The sequence below is a fragment of the Rhinolophus sinicus genome, chromosome 17 (assembly GCF_057876585.1).
Source record: "Rhinolophus sinicus isolate RSI-liver-muscle chromosome 17, RSI-T2T, whole genome shotgun sequence".
Classification (NCBI taxonomy): Eukaryota; Metazoa; Chordata; class Mammalia; order Chiroptera; family Rhinolophidae; genus Rhinolophus; species Rhinolophus sinicus.
Genome location: NC_142517.1, coordinates 203329262 through 203343624, shown reverse-complemented (window position 1 = coordinate 203343624; position 14363 = coordinate 203329262). Strand labels below are relative to the sequence as shown.

The following is a 14363-nucleotide window of genomic DNA, read 5'->3' as shown; positions in this document are numbered from 1 at the left end:
ATATGCCAGTTGGTGTAAGGTTTATTCTGAGCTGAAGGCAACTGGGAAGATGCAGATACAAGGGAAGTTCTCTGCCCTCCTCCTATTTGCCTAAAACTTTGCAGAGGTGTCTCCCCGCCCCTCTCTATCAGGATGACAAAAGTTAATCACCAGAGACAACCTGAGATCTGGTACTAAACGTTACAACTAGCCCTTATCGTCTTGAGTTCCCCACAGATTTGCCTTCCTACCATTTGCTGCCCTAGAAACGCAAAGTCCTTTCCTTTGTCTGGTCACATCTCTAAAAATGTATTGTTCTCTTGTTAACATGCCAAAGAAGCCCAAATTCTAACCCTCCCTTTGAGTTACCCATCTCTGGGTACTCCCCTGTGTATGACTGACACACACGCTAAGAAACTGTTTCTCGCTTGTGAACCTGTCTTTTGTCCAGTTTACACAGCCCCAGAAGCGCAAAAGGGAAAAGAATTTTGAACTTGACTGTGATTCTCAACATGAGCCTGTCTCTCTAGATTTCGGGGTGGCGGTTTGCCCTGGAACCTCGATTCTCAGAGGGATCTAAGGAAAGTCATTGATTTTCAGCGTGCCAGGGTTTTCTCTTGTTGTGAGGATGACTTCCGAGCTGTTTACCTGTCAGAGCTGAAACAGGAAGTCCTCCCCACTGCTCTTTAATAACATTCAACACATTAACCACCAAAAGAATTGGGGCGGACATACTCTTAGTATAAAGAATAGACTTCCCCAAGAAACGCCAGTTGGTGACTAACCAAAATGTATATACATTTTGAAAATATTTCAAATGCAGAAAATCTCACTAGGAGAGGTATTTTAAAGGGAGGAAGCCTCACTCATGTGCTGTTAGCATAGAAACATGAAATATAGGAAAGTATAAGTTACTTAGGTCAGTTCTTCTTTGTGCTTGTTTTGAAACAAGCAAATTTGTTCAGATGTAATTAATATAGCAGGGAACAACTAGAGCATAATGCAAATTTTGCGTTTGATTATGTGTAATTTCATCAAGAAGCACCAGGTGAATGCAGAAAACGGCACTCAGCTGAAGCCAGCTGCATGGAAATTCACAAAATGTACACATTTGCACACCTCAAATCAGCTACCTCAGCTCACAGAGGATGAGTTACACCCATCTACATCTGTGGGTTCTGACTTGCCATCAAATGCCCAAATTCCGGATGACCCTCCTTCCTCCACTAACATAATGCACAGGCTGCAACGCTTCTGACAACCACCTCCACAAGCAAACTTTAGGACTTTCTAAAGGCAGAGCGCCATAGTTATCATTTATCGTAGGGCTTCTGTACTTAACCATCTAATGTGTAAAACTGTGCTGCCACTTTATTATGTTCCTGTCTTTTTTTTTTTTTTTTAATGTACCACTGACAAAAATTTGCGTGTGTTTTGCTCCTAACACCATTTGCCCCACGAGCTCTGTGGCTTTGATGGCGTGGTTCTGCATAGAATGGTGACTGCAGGAGTGCCTGTGTCACATTCTAGCAGAGGTGACTCCTCCACTAGTACCAAGTGTGCAGGAGGGAGCCTACACCCAGGAAGTGCGGCTTTTCAGCCATTATTGTCCACTTCCCCTCCATGCTTTATTCCTACCGTCCCATTCTTGAACCAAACACTCCAAAGTTAGGGGCTCTTATCACCCACATATTAAAAATACCACCTGCTCTAAACTTGCTCAAACAAATTAGAATAAGACGAGGCACATTCTCTCTCAGCCTAGCAAACATTCCCCTATTTTTACGTCTTCTCTGCCAAAAGTTGTTTTAACTTCTTTTGTGTGGAACTTAAAAACAAGATTCATTTAATCTGGGGCATTTGTTTACCTGACTCTATGTCCTAAATGTGCCAAGGTTTCATGTCTAATTGTAATTACGCAATGACACAGACGACATCTGTGTTTGGCTGGATGCTTTTTTAGTAAGAGAATTCAGTATAATACTCACTTCGAGTATACCAATTTCATCAAAGAAGTAAAGGAAGAGTGAAAAATAAGAATCCAAGATCAGATACTCTGACAACACATGCAGCTTGGGGAACAAAATGCATTTACAAGCATTGTTCATGTTTCGCTTCTAGACGGCATGCAAGGTCAAACCACTAACCTGTCAGTTACAATAAGCTTCCAAACTTCTGGTCAATGACCTGGCTAATAATAAAAGACAAGGCTATGACATCAATACAGTTATAATTAATTTACACAGATCAGCTTCGCGTTAATCAAATACATCTTTAAGAGCATTTAATTATTTTTCACCTAGAAAGTAACACTGGGCTTTGTGAAGGGAAAAGAATCCTGCTGAATTCAACATGAAAGGCTGTCAGGCTGCTCTAAGACAGGAAGGACAAAAGGCTTTCCAGCGCACACTGCTGCAACACAAGAGCCGCTGCCACACTCACAGCAAACAGAAGCACAGGACAATGGATGACAATACAACACATATCAACAGTTTCCTAACATAAAGTAGTTGTCAGGCAACTGAGGGAAACAGGCTCTGGGAAAGAAATGTCCCAGTACTTTTTCTCAAAATGACACACAGGACGAGCATCATTCTAGTATGCAGAATTGGAGAGTAAAGGGCAGGGTCTTTGGGAAGATGTCTACAATACACCAGCCATGTGACTTTAGGGAAGTTATTAAACTCCCATTTCTCACCTGTGAAAGGAAATAATTTAGGCTCATTTGGTGGTGTAAGGGTTAAATGAGATTATATTGAGATTATACATATAAAATCATCAACTGAGAAATGACAGTGTTTTTAATCCATAGAAACAAACACATTAAAAATTTTAAATAGCTTTAAAGCTTTTTTTTATAACTTAATAACCAATTAGTATTTTTCTGCACTTTCTATGATCCTACATTTTTAAACTATATCATGTGAGTCAATTACACATACAATTTTTTAAACAATATGATGGGATATGTGAAAGGCACATGAAAGGAGAAATCATTTTTTAATTAAAACAAATTTTATAATAAAATCTCAAACCAGAGTTTCTGTCAAGATTATCTTTAAATTATCATTAAATTTGAGAATTTAATGAGCCTCTATTTTAGGATATAAAAAAATCTCATTATGTCAGATAGCGAAATTTTAATTTTTCCTTCCTTTTTGAAGTGTTACAGTCTTAACAGAAATGATTAGATTATCGTTATACATGAAAAGCGAAACTACTGGATTTTGTATATAATCTTGACTTTTGCTCCACAGCGAGGTGAATTAGTGCCAACTGCAATTGCGATCCATCACCACTTATGATTTCCAGTATCAATCATAAGCTGGTTTCTTCTCTCACAGACTACAAGTTTTAGTGTAATGAGGGCTCATTAAAGTTCTCCGACTGACAGCCCTTAAGATGCAGGTCCTTAAACCAGGAGACACAAGGGGAACAGCAATGCCAGCATCACACCACCATCACTACCTTCAAGAGGATTTAAGTAATTCCATTCTCACGTTTGCTCCACGCCAGATTTCTTTGTCTACCTAAATTGGATGAAAAAGGGATAGCCATCCCCACATTTAAATTAATCTGTGTAAGGATTGTTAGTGAATTATTTATGTAACTGAAATCCTCCCAGCACAAGAACTAGTGAAGAGCGGGGAGAACACACCAGACTTCAGAGATGTTGTTTATGTTCCCAGCAAGCACACAGGATGTCCACTAATTACTACCTAGTGGGGAGAAGTTGGGGTTTTTTGCCAGCCCAGCATCAATGCCTCATTCTTTCAGTAACAGGAATCCATCTCCCACCCACAGTGGATGTGGTCCTGGGGGGACCAGCAAAGAAGGCTGCCGGTGCAGAAATGGAATGATACCTCTCTCCTTGGAATCTAAAACTTGTGTGAAGACCAACAACTTCTGGAGCCAATACTCAGGGCTTTAACTTAAACAACTTTCCAGATCTACAAAGTCTACCCAAACCCTGGGAGCTCACCTAGCTGCTGTCCTTACCAAGGCCTGGTGGTTTGGTTTTTCTGTCGACTCTCGGTGCTTACCCATACACTTCCAATCTCTTGTTCTTGAATAAGTTATCTGGATAACCGATTTAACTTCATTTCTGTTGTTTATAGTCAAAGAACCCTACCCAGAATACTAAGGCATTTGCCGAGGGCTGGCAAGCAGATCCTGCTTTTTTTCAAGCATCCTTAGCTCTCATTTTCTACTGAGCACAACACTCCAGCCCATAGGAGAACCAAAAACATTTGAGCAGTATTTCAAAGGTCGGCTACGGGCAAGCTATTCCTCAAGAAAAAGGGCCCAGAGCTAAGAATGTGAATACACGGCTAACTACTGCATAAATAAGGCCAAGTCCTCTCAAAGGCAGAGACCTAGTGTGCAGACTCGCACGATGGATGAAGAATGTTATTTCAAAAGGAAAAACGGATGGTCTAAAGTGTGTCTTCTATTTATATACAAGGTTTATGTTTTTAAAGAAATTTCTAATTACTGAAGTGACTTTCAAAGCACTGTCCTACCTGCCTTCGCACGCCATTGAAAATAAGACTAGATATTTAAAAAATATATCACCTGATGAAAATTTTGACTAGAACTTTCAGACAATGAATCAATTAGACTCATCAAGGAAGGAAGGAAGGAAGGAAGGAAGGAAGGAAGGAAGGAAGGAAGGAAGGAAGGAAGGAAAAAAAGAGAGAGAAAGAAAATGAATAAGAGCCTCTTCCACCTCATAGCCTTAGAAAGTAACATGGAAGTATCCAGTATGCTTTTCTGCAGAAAGGTTCACCTCTTCATTTTTAACCATCATGCAAGTGATTCACAGACATAAATCATCACATGAGCCCAGAGAAGAAACCAACGAATGTGAAACTACAGCAATAAAAGCATTAAGCATGTAATTGTATACCTCGCTGTCTATATTCCTTCATTTAATAATATTTGAGCATCCAGTAAGGGAGAAGCACTGTCCTTTTGGGCAACCACAGCCTAGAAGGAGAATCAGACACACAAACGGCAACATTAGAGTGTGGTAAAGAATTGTACTAGAACTGTATATAAGGTGCACGGAATGTTTAGAAAAATAGCAAAAACAAGTTTTAAAGTTTTGTATGGGGTGTGAGGGGAGAGAGAAAAACAAAGAAAATACTGGGGCAGGCATTATCCCGGGTAATGGGGAAGGAGATGAAATGATGCATGAAACTACAGTCAAAAGCTGTGGTGCCATCTCACAAAAATAAAAGGATTTGCTTTAAATCGTCATTTAGTGGACATAACAGCTACAAGCTAGAAATTTAGAAATCTATAAGGTTCCTTATTAATACAAAATCCACATGGCTTGAAAGAAGGGAGGAAATCTTGAATACTTTGGTAGGAAGGGACTTCTGCTACCACCTGGGCAGTGTGCACACACAATGTTTATTTCTACATTTGTTCAAACTTAGAATCACAACTGATTCATTACAACACACTTAACTGCCAACTTGCTGGTATTTGTAACAAAAAAATGTAGCAAAATATCTTTCACACTGATGCCCAAGAGATTTTTCTCAAGGGCAAAAAATTCCAAAATTAGTAGTAGCTGCCAACACGTACACACACAGTCCCCTATATATTATTTATACAAAATTGAAGTCATTGTAATATGTATATAAATTTCATTCATAACTATCCTGATATTGTGACTGAATAAAAAATGCATAAGCGAGTTAACACCATGGAGAAACAGCTGTTGTTGCAATGACAACATTCCTGGAGCTGAAGCCAGATTCGCGGTCAAATCTGGATGCCATCCCTTACTGGTATGTGGCCTCAGGCAAATCCTATAACCGAGTCCGCTGAGCTTCTTGATCTATAGATGAGAAAAACTTCGCTTACTTCCTGGAGTCACTGTGAAGACTAAATGAAACAGCCTATTACCTGAAAGCATGCAGCACACCCCCAAAGTTTGTTTTCCATTCTCCCTTCTTCTCCGTAAAATAATGAGCCTTTCCCCCACCATGGAACTAGGCTTCACTGCTTTATAATTATGATGCGCATGGAACAGTGTCTGAGAAACTAGATGGGTAAATAACACTGACATGCAAACCTGAACGCACTCATTGTCAGTTGACTATCCTTTAGATCCCAAAGGGCGCTTGCACACTATCTATTGCTTCCCAGAAATTTGATACATTTTCTTTTCTGAATACAGCCAAAATTATCCACAGACTTTGAGATATCACCATCGGTGATGTCCCACAGAGCAGCTGGTTGACTGAAAGTGACTCCCCCTCCCCCACACTCCAGCTGTCACCAGGAAACCCTCCTCAATGTCTGAGAAAAGACAATGCCGTATTACTTCTACTGCTATTAATAACAATCTAACAAATACTTAGCAGTTGAAATTATTTTTCTTATGAAAGCTATTAACTAAAAATTAACTCTTTAAGAAAAATCCTTTACTATGTAAATGCAAAGCAGCTGCTTTCATACAATAAAAAACAGAGGGGCAGTAAACACAAGAAATGTACTTCCATTGACTCCTTGTTTCTTTTTCCTTGAGTCATTTGTAATGCTAAACAACAGCCAGTTAAAATATTAAATAGCTTTAACAGTGATACAGCTGTCATAGCTTGGCGAGACTAAAAAAAAAAAAACACTTAGATTTCTCAAAAACATGTGCATAGACGCCTACTTTTATAAAATATGGGTCAGACTGAAGGCTGAATTCTTTTTAAAAATGATTACTCGCTCCTCTGCATGAGAAGTTATACTACGTATGTTTGCCATTGCTGTAAACCTTGGGTGTTGTCTTCAGAATAAGTTCGTGACTCCCACTCACAAGAATGCTTAATGCCATGACTTTTTTAGCTCATCTCCTGAGGATTTGTATCTCACAGATGCAAAGTTCTGGGGACATGCCTCAGAGTGCGGCTGCAAGAGGTTCAAGGTGTGCACCAGCAGAAGGCTGTGTCCTGCCACCTCTCATCTTAAAGCATCTCAGCTCCTGAGCACTACAGGTTAAGAGTCTGCTAAACAGGGTTCCCTGCTAAAATATCTGAGGTCCACTGCTTAGATAACTTAACTGCAGCATAAAAGGAAATCTATCTTTTTAAAGCATCATTTCTATCTTTTTAATTTTTTAAAAAGAATGTTTACATATTCGTGCACTTACCTAACTTCACATAAATGTACAGATTATTTATGCCCAGCCCCATTTTACAAAACAAAATTATGACCTGGTATGACTCCTTTGAAGTATTTTCCAAGCTCATATATTCTGTTATATACACAAAAATACATAGGAATCAGGATTTCCAAAAATAAAAATTTTTACTTTGCTATGGAGACAGGTTAGTTAGCATGTTGCTAGGTAGACAGGGAGGTCTCTGGTGGAATAAACAAAAAAGCAGCCATATCCTGAAACTCCAGGTTCTGGAATGCCTCCTTCACTCCAGGACAAAGATATGAGACAGAGCCTTGAGGTTAATAAATTATCTCATATCCCTTTTGGCTGGACAAAGGAACTGATCTGATCTGATGGATAAGAATGGGTTATTTCGTTAACCCCTTCAGGATGGGCAAACAGGACAAACCTGATAGATGAATTCCATTAGAAGGCTCCAACCTCCTTCCCCAAACAGTCAAGGGAAGGTATAAAAGTAAGAGCTTTTGCCTCAGTCACTGGGCTTCCCAGTTTCGGGTACCCCTCCCGCTCGGGAGCTGCAACCTCTTCTCCTGCCTCTTATAAACTCTTCCTTTACAACTTTTTGCCTCTCCCTGGTCTGGGTTTCCATTCTTTGGTCTCACGAGACATGATCCCGGCCCGCACCCAGAAACTGTCGACAGATCCAACATTATTTACATCACTATCATTAAGCATCATATTGAAAAATAATAACGATTCAGTTAGTATTTTCTTATACTTTGGTGCATGTTGTTACCGAGGTCTCATCTCCTGTAACACTGTCCCCTTCTATAATTGACTGTCCCTGTTAACGAACTAAAGATACTTAATCAGCCCCTGATCTTGACCTTTCAGTAAGCACCCAAAAAAATCTTATGGAAGTTGCTGTGTTATGGTAATAAAACTAGAGATAGTGTTTTGTTTTGTTTTTGTTTTTCACCAGGTTTAGAGTTTTAACTTTCTCCAAGTATTTGCCTTCTCTCATTCATAATAATGTGAAAGCTTTGACTCTTCACTTCAGCATCTTTGATCATTTAAAATGAAAAGCAATGCAGTTAGGAAATAACAAAACTACCTCATCCATAACAATGAGGAAATGAATAAGGTGAAGTTTGCGGTGGGAACTACCTGGCCCCCTTTCCAATCTGTGGCAGTTATTGGAGCCTCTATGCCTAACATGGTGGACATGTTTTGCTCTTTATTTCATTTCATTCAATGTCCTGAGGTAGTCACACCATGACTCCTACTTTATGGAAGAGGAAATTAAGGTTGGGAGGATGTCATCTTCTCTGTGATGCTTCAGAAACTGGAGGTATGGAGAATGGACAGAAGGAGGGCTTCTCTGCTATCTTTTGCGGAGCTGTATGACAAATGGGAAAGATAAGGATGGAAACATCTTGAGCCTTGTCTTTTGCTTGCAAGCCACGGCTCCAGAACACTGATCAGCTGTTAGGCCAAGGCTTATGGTCAGTTTTCTACTCTACCCTCTTCATTCCATTCCGTAAAATTCCATTCTGTGACTCCAAAATGGCTGTTATCACTATGCCAGTAACTCCCAAACTTTAGCACCCAGGTGCACTGGGAACAACTGTTAAGTCTTGTGAAAATAAATTTGATTCCGTGAGTCTGGGTAAGACCCAAATTTTGCATTTGCAACAAGTTCCCAGGTGATGGTGACGCTAGTCGTCTTTGGACAATTTAGGAACCCAATGCACTGCTATTTCTCTTTGTATGATTACCTCTTTCCCAAGCCCTGCCACACCAGCAGCAAATTAAAAGGCTTTCAAGTTTATTAGAACCAACAAAAAAAAACACGACATACAAATGTGAGACATTAGACAGACTTTTAGGAAGCGATTCCAAAGGGGTAAAAATGGAGGAAAATCCAGCTGTCACGGAGTGTACTGCAAAGGAGCCTACACATACAGATGACTCAACCTTAAATAAGCAATTATTTATTCTGACAGCACTCGGAGTCTTCGAAAGAATTTACGCTAAGTCAGGAAAAGCAAATGAGCATGGGATCCGGTTTGGGAGGTTTTTAAGGTCTGGGCCGAAAAGGGTTAGAGTCACTCAGGTGGCTTTCCTATCCCCTATTAAGAGAAATGCCACTACTTCAATTAGGGTTGTGTCTGCCACACCCCCTGTTCGGAGAACATCACGTGGCTGTTCAGAGAGCACCTGAAACTGCAAGCTGTCGCTGACGCAACGCCGCTCGAAACGTCCTGCTTTCAAAAGCGATGCTGCAAAACTCCCCCAGAGCTCAGCCCGTCCTCCGAGGGCCGGCGGCCGGCCTCCAGCAGACAGCGGGGTGGGGGGGTGACGGTGAACACGACTCCCGTATTGTCGCTCCAGGAAGCACCCTCCCCGCTCTCCCGCCACGGCCCCCAGGGCGCCGAAGACGCGGAAGCTACTGCCGCCAATCCCAACGGGTCCGCACCCCCAGCCCGACCCCGCGGGAGAGGCCGACGGCCACCCCCCAGTTCCCGCCTCGCGGCCGATGCCACGGCCCCGGTAAAAGGCGGAAGATGCTGCGCGGGACCCACCATGAAAACGGCACCACACAGACGCGAAAACTCACGCTCTCTACGGCCCGCCGGCGTCCTCACGTCTTCGCGCGCGTACGTGCGTCATCACGCACGGGCGCTGCTCCTGGAAATTCCTGGTTCCCGCGGCCCGTTGGGCGCCGAGGGGAGAGCGTGGGCGCCCTGACTACGCGGCTTGCGCGGCCCGGGGGGAGGAGGGAAGGGCCGTAAACCGGGCTGGCCGGCCGCGGCGCATGCGCAGTTGCGCCCGGGCCAGACTCTTTTAGGCCGCGTGTGGCTGCGGTGGCAGAGAGGAGGCTCCGAGGGCGTAGCGTGGAGAGCTTGTACCCTCGACTCGTCCTGCAAAACCGGAGTGAAACGTGCTTCTCCCTGCCATAAGTAACTCTTTGCTCTATCTCGCTTAAAGCAAGCAAGTGGCCTGCGTTGGAGAGACCAGACAAGGGGAGAAGCAGCCAGTGGGCCGCGGCGCAGCTGTGACACTGTCCTTCCAGGCCCCAGCCCTGCTGCAAGCTGCTGACCTGCTGCGTGGAGGAGACGGATGCTGCTGGTGGAGTAGATAGTGTGTGAGAGACACTTCCACCTTTGTGTTATCTGCAGGCAGCCTGAGAGCTGTCTATCTCAGGGCGGAACCCACGGTTGCAAAGTAGGCCAGCAAACAAGGTCATGGGTGTAGTTTTCACTCCCCAAAGCTTAGGTCTGAGACTGTATTTCTTAGTCTGTTTGCCCATTTAAGAGCTTGAGGTGTTAAGTATTTCAGTTAATATGTCATTTGATGCAATTTTAATTATGGGTTCTGCTTCTGTGCAACAAAGTTTATGATCAGTTGTAGGAGTCTGGTTAAATTAAATGCTGTAGTGCTGTATTTATTTCCTACAATATGAGCAAACTATCTTACTAGTTGGTACGGAATTTCTAATAACTAGGGGGAAGATATGCCTTTTCCAAAGAGGAATCCAAATGCAGGTGGTTTTATGCTGCTCTGTTATTTATTGGAAGTTGTGGCAGCTGTATTTAGCTTGTTCTACTTAAAAACTGCCTAAATCAGAAGAGTTTTGGTTATCTTTTGTTATGTACGGCAAAGACTCTTCGTGGAAATTTTATTTTAGAGCTTGACATTTCAATGAAAAATCGGCTCATGTATATAACAGACTTTCAAGTGATAAGGAAGATTCTCAGCAATTTGCAAGTATATGTTCCTTGGGCCTTACAGTTTACCCCTTGTAAAAACAATGTACTGATCAGAAAGTTTGGCTGACAATGACAGACTGCATTCTTGGAGATAGAAAGTCAGTTGAACAAGTGGCTGAAAAGGTGAATTGCCTATGGAAGTATTTTATATATTGTCCTAGGAAAAAATTTAATGTAATTTCTCAAAAAGAAGGGGTCCTCATTTATCCTTGTGATCCCTGATCATATGCATCAATTCAATTAATACTAATCCTAGCGCCTATTCTCTAACACCCTTTACACCTTTCTATAATTGCATCATTTTTCTTGTCCTTAATACATCAAATACAGAGGTGATTTTAAGGGAGCCACAAATCAAGACGTCTCAATACAGTAATCTCATTAAAATGTCATTATATGTAAGGATTAAGAATATACTTAGAAAATTATATTCAATTTCAAATATCAGTGAAAAAAATTCATGGAAATTCGAGAGGACAGAAAAAGCTTACCTTTTTAAAAAATGACTTTTTTGTCCTATATGACTTACTGAACAGACAAGAAATTTTTTTAAGTTCCTATTGAAATCAACATGTTGTGTCACACTCAAGTCCCATTTAAATTGACAAACATCACTTGATTAATAATTGTGTATCTTAAACATTAACGCATGAGGCAGTCAATAGCATCCTTTCACAGAGGCAAGGCTTACAAATATCAAAGACTCAATGCCGTAAGTCCTTTAACACAAAAGTTAACACAGTTGTTACATTGCTTTGTAAGATAATGATTCTTAAACATAGATGTTAATCATGAGAAAAAGCAGCATTATGCACATTGTGTTTAATATTTGAGACCTATCTAATGGTCTGACCAATGTTCTGTTTTTATTATATCAAAGGTTTGCAGGACAGCAATAATACCTGGGAATAAGCCATTTGACTTAAAGGAATGTTCCGAAAATGTGGTTCTTGTGTCCAGAGAAGTTGTAGTAATAACCTTTGTACAGTTTATAAAGCTAGGACTGGAACTGTCAGGAAGGCAGATGAGTATCATTCTTTCAAAACCTGGTGTGAAGGTGAGAGAACATCCGGTAACAATGCCAGGAGCAAATAACACAACTGGATTATTTTTTCTAAAAAGGAGCTTGTTGGGGTGTCTACTTTTAATGGATTATTTATTGTTATGCCCAACACTGTACCAAAGGATGTATAAACTGATAAAAGAATTTATGGCTTTCTTGTGAAAAGCTTGCAAGCTAATTCAAGGACAATTTAAGCACTATACAGGTACAAAGTTGTACCATGTATTATGATGATAAGATTAACAACAATAGTTAACAGTGGTAGACCATGCAAACTAACCATAATTGATTTGCAGTGGCTATACTGATAGCAGACAAAAAAGACTTTAAGACAAGAAATATTTCTAGATATGGCTATTTCATAATGATAAAAGGGTCAATACTTCAAGAAGACATAATAATTAGAAATATACATGTACCCAACAACAGAGCGCTAAATACATGAAGCAAAAATTGATAAATTGAATGAAGGAATAGACAGACAATAAGAATTTGATATTTCAGTATCCTCCTCTCACTAATGGCTGGAACAACTAGTCAGGAAACCACAAAGGCTATAGAAGCTTTAAATAACACTATCAACCTAATCGACATATATACCACCGTACTTAATGTCAGCAAGATTTATATTCTTTTTAGGAAGTATATTCTCCAGGATACTGCATACGGCAAGTCATGAAACAAGTCTCAATAAGTTTTAAAAGATTAGGGGCATGCAAAGTATATGTCTGGTTACAGTGGAATTATGTTAGGAATACAATAGAAAGAAACTTGTAAAATCCCCAAATATTGGGAAATTATTCATGGGCCAAAGAAAAAGTAACAAAGGAAATTAGAAAATGTTTTGAACTGAGATAAGATGAAAACATTGAAATTTATGTTTCTAAACATGTACAACTAAAACAGTGATCTGAAGGCTATTTACTGCTTTAAACACCTATAATAGAAAAGTCACAATATTCTAGTCTTCCACTTTGAAAACTAGAAAAATAAGATCAATTTAAACCCAAAGCAAGCAAAAAGGAGGAAATAATCACACTGGAAACTAATGACGTAAATAAGAGAAAAATTGAGAAAATCAACGAAAATAAAAGTTGGTTCTTTGTAAAAATCAAAAAATTGACAAACCTTTATTAAGCAACCAAAACAGAGAAGACACAAATTACCAAAATCAGGAATGAAAGTTATACATCACTATCCACTCTACCAAAATTGTAAGGGACTACAAATAATTTTATGCCAAATTAGACAGTGTAAAGGAATTGGGAAATTCCTAGGAAAACACAAATTGCCAAAACTGAATTAAGAAAAAAATCTGAAAAGAGTTTATTTTCATTTCCTAGGGCTGTCATAACAAAGTACTATAAACTAGGTGGCTTAAAACAACAGAAATTTATGTCTTAACAGTTCTGAAGGCTAAAAGTCCAAGATCAAGGTGTTGATAGAAGTAAGCTCTCTGAAACTTGTAGGGGAGATTCCTTCCTTGACTCTAGCATGTGGTGGTTTGCAGGCAGTTCTTGGTGTTCCTTGGCTTGCAGCTCCATCAACTTCAGTCTCTGTCTCCATCAACACATCGCATTCTCCCCTCATGTGTCTGCTCTTCTTATTAGGACACCAGTCATAAAGGATTAAGAGCTCAGCTTACTCCAGTATGATCTCATTTTGACTAATTACATCTGCAGTGACCCTGTTTCCAAATATGAACACATTCTGAAGCACTAGGGATTAAGACTTAAACATGTCTTTTTGGGTGATATATAATTCAACCCATAACAGACTATAACAAGTAAAGAAATTAATACTGTAAAATATTACCACAAAGAAAAACCCAGGCCCAGATGGATTCACTGGTGAATTCAATCAAATATTTAAGGAAGAATCGATATAATCATACACAAACTCTTTGTGAAATAGAAGAAAAGACCATGTCTCAGCTCATTTTATGAAGATGTTTATTACCTTGATACCAAATTCAGAGAAAGACATTACAAGAAAAGAAAGCTATAGATCAGTCAAAGTGTTAGCAAATCAAATCCAGCAATACCTGAGGGATTATATACAATGAATGCAAGGTTGGTTTAACATTTTAAAAAAATCAATGTAAAACACTGTATTAATAGACTTAAGGACAAAAACCACGTACAATCTCATATAAAACATTTCACAAAATCCAACACACATTTATGATAAAAACTCAAAAAAGTAAGATTACAAGGAAACTTCCTCAACCTAATAAAGAGCACCTATAAAACACCTACCCCTAATGTCATACTTAACTGTAAAACGGAATGCTTTCACCCTAAGATCAAGAACAAGGCAAGGATATCTGTTCTCACAACTTCTACTCAAATTTTTACTGGAGTTTTAGCCAGTGCAGTAAAAGAAATAAAAGGCATCAGATTCAATAGGAAGAAGTAGA

General features: G+C 40.0%; 1 protein-coding gene across 4 annotated transcripts in view; it reads right to left on the bottom strand.

Moving 5' to 3' along the window:
* RHBDD1 (rhomboid domain containing 1) overlaps nt 1-10228 on the bottom strand; it is a 112476-nt gene extending 102248 nt beyond the window's left edge. For 3 of the 4 annotated variants that reach the window (XM_019736620.3, XM_088794579.1, XM_019736622.3), the window contains exon 1: nt 9694-10228. The gene's annotated coding sequence lies outside the window, so the exon portion shown is untranslated. The remainder of the gene's footprint in view (nt 1-9693) is intronic. The other variant, XM_019736621.3, reaches the window with a different exon arrangement.
* Between the last annotated feature and the right edge of the window lie 4135 nt (nt 10229-14363).